This window comes from Dipodomys merriami, unplaced genomic scaffold (assembly GCF_024711535.1).
Source record: "Dipodomys merriami isolate MVZ:Mamm:240054 unplaced genomic scaffold, mDipMer1.0.p SCAF_3, whole genome shotgun sequence".
Lineage (NCBI taxonomy): Eukaryota > Metazoa > Chordata > Mammalia > Rodentia > Heteromyidae > Dipodomys > Dipodomys merriami.
The window spans coordinates 83,726,876-83,732,875 of record NW_027204492.1 but is presented as its reverse complement, the minus strand read 5'-3'; the positions used below and the strand labels follow the sequence as shown (position 1 = coordinate 83,732,875).

The window sequence follows — 6,000 nt, the reverse complement described above, 5'->3', positions numbered from 1 at the left end:
GTGTGTGTGTGTTGTGTTGATCCTGGTTGGGGCTTGCACTCGGAGCCTGGGCACTGTCCCTGAGCTTTCTTGTGCAAGGCTAGCTAGCACTCTACCACTTGAGCCACAAGCTCCACTTCTGTTTCTGTGATGGTTAATTGGATTGTAAGAGACTTTCCTGACCAGGCTGGCTTTGAATTAGGACCCTTCCATCTCAGCCTCTCAATTACAGGTGCAAGCCACTGGCACCCAGCCAGACTAAATTTTGAATGTTATCTCCCTTTATTAATTTTAAAAAATTATGTTTAAATAGTTGTGAACAGCGGTTTTAGTTCAAGACTGCTGAGATGTTGATTAGGATTACATTGAATCTCTACATAATTTAGAAGAAATCCACATATTCACAGTCTTAAATCTTGGAATCCAGTAACGTGGCATGTCCCTCCCATTATCTCAGCTGCTTGAAAGTTTCTCCACAGTAAAATGTAGACATCTGTTTAGAATCTTGCCTATACATTGCTGTGTCTTTACTAAATATATTATGGTATTTTCAAGTTCTGTTGTAAGTGATATTCCTTATTTCAAATTTCATTTCTTGTTATCTGTATTTCTCAAAGAAAGTACTTTAAAATTCCAATATCTTAAAATTTTCAGTTCTGCATCTTAGTTATTGTGTCTGTTTATGTAGGTTTATGGGAACATGACAACTCATTTGTAACCACAGTCCAACTAGAAATTCAGTAGGATCATTGCCTTGTAAGAATTAATGTTCACTGCATTGAACTATTTACTGCATATATAAAGGGATGTAGGTAAGAGCAAACATGCACACTGTAAAAATGTTGTCTGAAAATGTATGAAAAGTGATTAACAGAGAATACCATACACAGATGGCCTGTAACTGACAGTGAAATACATAAGAGGCACCAGAAGAAGCTATCGGTATCAATGGTGACCAAAACTAAAGAGTGCAGTAAGATATCATCAAACATATGCAGAAGGGTACACATGAGCACATCCAAGCTTTGAGAATACATAATAGGAAGTGTCCCTATTGACAGAGTTCCACAAAGCCCCACCTCTAATCACAATTTCTACCCACTAAGGATTTCACAAGCTTGTTGTCTCAGGGTCAAATGCCTATATAGAGCTCACCAACTCAAACTTAATTGGGACACTGTGTGCATTATGCACAGACCAACACATAATAAGAAACGTATTACCAGGTACAGGTGGCTCAGACCTTTAATCCTAGTTAATCAGGAGGCCGAGATCTGAGGATAATGCTTTGAAGCCAGCTCAGGCAGCAAAGTCTCTGAGACTCTTATCTCCAAGGAACCACCCAAAAGCCAGGAACAGAGCTGTGGCCCAGGTGGTAGAATGCATCACTGACAGAAAAAAAATAGGGACAGTGCTCAGGTGGAGTTCAAGCTTCAGTAAGGGCGGGGGAGAGGGAGAGGGAAGGGCGGGGAGGCCAGACTCTTATTGTGAGTAGATCTTAATCCATAGACCAGTAATAGGTGAAGAGATGGCGTCCAAACCTTTTGACTGATAATAGTGTGTGTGTGTGTGTGTGTGTGTGTGTGTGTGTGTGTGTGTGTGTGCGTGTGTGTGTTCTAGTCCTGGGGCTTGAACTCAGGGCCTAGGCACTGTTCCTAAGCTTTTCTGTTCAATGCTCTGCCACAGCTCCACTTCCAGCTTTTCTGCTAGTTAATTGGAGATAAGAGTCTCCTGGGCTTTCCATCCTAAGTTCTCAGCCTCCTAAATAGCTAGGATTGCAGGTGTGAGTCACCTGCACTCAGAGACTGATAACATCTTAAGTTGGGATTTTTCTTGTTGCATTGCCTGAGATCCCTAGTTTGTATGTAACTCAGTAGATAAATACATGTGCATATAATTTGTATATGTCATATACAATGTATTTCCTAATTGATTCTTATCTCATTACTTTAAAATATTCTTTCTGTATAAAATGAAATTAATCTGGCTAGCTGTAGTGGCTCATGCCTATAATCCTAGCTATTTGGGAGGTTGAGATCTGAGGATCACAGTCTGAAGCCAGCCCTAGCAAGAAAGTTCATGAAACCCTTATCTCCAATTAACAACCAAAACAAGGCACAAGTGACAAAATGGCTCAAGTGATAAAGTGCTAGACATAAGAAAAAAAAAAAGCTCAAGGACAGTACCCAGGCCTGGAGTTCAAGCATGCATGCGCACACACACACTGTTTTGGGAGAAACATCCTGGCAACTCTTTTTAGTAAACTTGGTAAGTTTATTGGAATACCCTAACAATTTCATAACAGGTAAAAAAAATGACTCACACCCTCGAATTCACACCTTATTTTACCATTATTGCCATGAGGAGAGAGGACACGAGTGTTAAATACTAAAGCCCTGCACCTGAGTTTCTACAATGCCTGATATGGTTGTTCAGTAGGAAAGGCTGGTGCTGAAATAATGGCACATCAGCATGGAAATAATTAAACTGTAACCTTTATCTAATTCCACATGCAAATATTTTTAATGCATCATTAAAAAAATAAACCAAATTAAAAACCGAGAGTGCAAGTGGCTCACACCTGCACTCCTAACTACTGAGAAGGCTGAGATTCAAGTATCACACTTTGAAGACAGCCCAGGTAGGAAAGTCTGTGAGACTCTTACCTACAAGTGGAGCTGTGGCTGAAGTCCTAGAGTGTTAGCCTTGAACAAAAATGCTGGCAAACAGCATGCAGGCTCTGAGTTCAAGCCTCAGAACTAGCTCAAAAATGCATCATAGACCTAAATGTAAGAGCTAAGATTAGAAAACTAAAAGTTATCAATCTCCCAGAAGAAAATTCAGGGGCCCTGCCCAGGCTAGCCCCACCCCCATAAACTGAGAACAATGGACTCCACTAAGAGGCACCCTCACCACAGTGCCATCTCTCTTGTTTTAGGAGACACAGTCAACTTAAAAGTCTAAATTCTAGTTATTAAAAAAAAAGTCTAAATTCTAGGGAACAGAAAATATAGAAAGATGAATCGTTTGAGGCCAACCTAGGCAAAGTTACTGAGTCCTTAACTCAAACAACATAAAAACAAAAGTTCTTGGGGAAATGCTCCAGTGGTTGAGTATTTGATTTGCCCACATGAGGCCCTGGATTTCAGCACCACCACAAATAAATGCCACACAGTACAGTAAGTGTCCCACAAAGGTTCATCTGGTGAAGGATGATTCACCAGAGTGGCATTATTTGAGATGTTGGAAGCTTTAGGAGGTGGGGCCTTGGCAAGTCCTTCGTCCTTGGGACATGGTCCTGAAGGCAAACAATCCCTGATTTGGGCTCTTCTTGGTGTTGGCACTGGGGCTGTGTTATGATCTGTTTACTTTGTCATTCCTATCATGCTCATCAGAAGCCTAACCATGGGGATTTCTGATTTCAGACTGAAATCACTAGAAGAGGATGCCCAATGACCCGTTCCTCCACACTTGCTTCAGATACTTTATTATACTACCATGTAGCTGAATAACATAAAATTGGCACCCAGGAGTGGGACACACACTGATGTCACTATATATGTGAAGATGTGGAGGAGCCCTTGTAGTTAGTCAGTGGAAGAATTTGGAGGAATTTGGAGGGGCAGCTTAGAGAAAGCCTAAAGTGCTTACATGAGCTTAGTGGGTGGGTAGTAAATGTCATGCTGCTGCAGTGGTACACAGCAAGGAGGCTGCAGCCATTTTTTTTTCTGCGTCTTAATGGCCAGTGCACAGCTAGGCACCACAGAGAGCTGGCCAGACAAGATCTCTCCAGAGAGCAGATTATCTGCTGCTAAAGGATAGGCTAGGTGATCGGTTCTGGTTTAGAGTTAGGAGGCTAAGGCACATGCCTGCTGTTTGATTTTTATTTTCAGTGTTCTTTTTTCCTTTTGACCTGGATGGAAGAAGCTGACGCTGAAAGCAGAATCAAGAAGTTGCATGTATTCGAGCTGCAGCCAAGGCAGAGCAACCCAGAAGTGGAAATCATGGTCTCTATGGAGCTGCTTTGGCCTGTCAGCTTACTGGGGAGACGCTACCCCTGTCTACCATGAGACGGGGTTGTTTTGTAATCACAGGAACTTTCAGTCCTCTGAGTGTTGATCTCTGTTCCCAGGTAGTTGAAAAGAAACCTTTCATTGACATGAGCCCTCCCTGAAAATGATAAAGCAAAAGGAGTAGGACAAGACATTCCCTAGCTCAGAGAGACATTTTATTTTTTTTTATTTTAATTTTAATTAGCTTTTAATTTAATTTAATTTTAACTAACCTTGCAAAACAAACAGTTATCCCAAGGCCAACATCAGCTGTTTTCCCACCCAAATGGACCCTCCAAGGGATTCTTCAATGCTTTGAGGCAACCCCTGAGTTGTCCTCAGTATTGGTTACAAACCCTGTGATAAAACTACATCAATTTTTACACTATTCGGGGGAGAAGACAAGAACCACAGTTGGCTCTGCCTGATACAGAGCACACTGTGAGGATGAGCCTCATTCACGATGGCTCCATTCTAGCAATCACCCTCTCAGTACACTGTTCCTACTCTGGCTATAGAGTAGGCTTATTCCCATGGGCCCTGGTGCCTTGCCGTCCACATTAATGTGTCTCTACTCTCCCATGTAGCCTGATGCGAATGGATCTTCCTGAAGCCTGCCTATTGAGGACCCACTGTGTTGTTCACATGTGTAGTTTGTATTTCCAAAGGCCTGGAGAAGTAAGTATCCAAACTCTCATCTACAGACAAGGGAGCAAACGGAAAGAAGTTAGGTGGGCCTGGGAATCACATACTAATTCTGTCTGACTCCCAAACAAGGTCACTTTACATTCAAAATGACACCCTTTGCTTTTGTTACCCTGCTCAGGTACAAACATTGTGCCCGATGATGAGGTTCTCTTCATCATTGTCACACTTGTCGACTTGTGGAACACAGGTACCTGTTAGGGCAAAGCCATCAGGAAAAGTTACAGTACACTTTGTTCTTCCCGCCTTCCCCTCCCTCTAAGCATTAATAGTGCTGACACAGTTTCCCTAAAGTCCCTTTGTGAGAAAAGCTTGCTTCAGAACTAACAGCTGAGCAGGACTTGATCTTGTAGGGTTCCCTGGGGGAGGCACTGCCATATCAGAGGTATTTTGTCAATCTTCCTCCACCCCCATGTTGTATCTCAATCCCTTCGATGTCAGTCTCTTTAAAGGGCAAGAATATAGAGGCAAACAGATCCAGAGAAAGTGTTTGTAGTGGCTTCAGCATAGCTGCAGAGTTGGACATACCCTGAAGGTTAGGGGGGGGGGGCAAGGCTGGGGATAGAATCCTGGCACTACCTGTCTACATCTCTGTTCTTCACCTGCCTTCACTATCTGGTATGTAAAATCCAAGTGCCTCCCTCATGAGCTTGTCCTCACCCAGCACATCCATCCTGAGCCAGTCCTCCACCAGTCCCTTCAGGATAGGAAGGTGAGATACCCTCCATCATGTTCCTGGGGGACAGAGACTTTACCTCTGAGGACATTCTCCTCAGAACCACCCCTGAGTAGAAACCTCTGTCTGCAAGGAACTGGCTGTAAAGCATCCCTGTGCACCCTGTCTTGTATCTAGACAGGTGCTGTCTAGCTAGCTGGTGCTTAGAATTTCATTCTTTAGCGATAAAAGGTCCTTTACTCTAGCTACTTGATCCATCCTGAGTAGTTGCTATTTCTGCAGTAGAAAGGATTCTGGAGTTACCAACCTTTGCCTTGTGCCTTGTGTGCAGTGCACATAGTAGGTGCCTCAAACCTCTATTCAGAAGGAGGACTGTTGAGTGGATTTAGGCCGGCTAATTGGGCATGTGGTTCTGTGGCTACAGTGCAGACTGATGTCATGTGAGATAAGGACAGGAACCCAGATAAACTTGTGAGGCAGACTCACCTGGTTCTAATCTTGGCAGGTTTACTAAACCCTCCAGTTCTCTCACTCTTCCTTCCCCACTTTCTTCCTCCTTTAGGCGCAACAGCCCCACAGACTTCCCCA

The 6,000-nt window shown here is 43.2% G+C and overlaps 1 long non-coding RNA gene across 1 annotated transcript in view; it reads left to right on the top strand.

The window, feature by feature from the left end:
* The window catches only part of LOC138840337 (uncharacterized), a 134,048-nt gene that overhangs the window by 120,726 nt on the left and 7,322 nt on the right, over positions 1-6,000 (top strand). The window contains exon 3 of the long non-coding RNA XR_011376071.1: positions 4,619-4,709. This is a non-coding gene — a long non-coding RNA (uncharacterized lncRNA). The remainder of the gene's footprint in view (positions 1-4,618; positions 4,710-6,000) is intronic.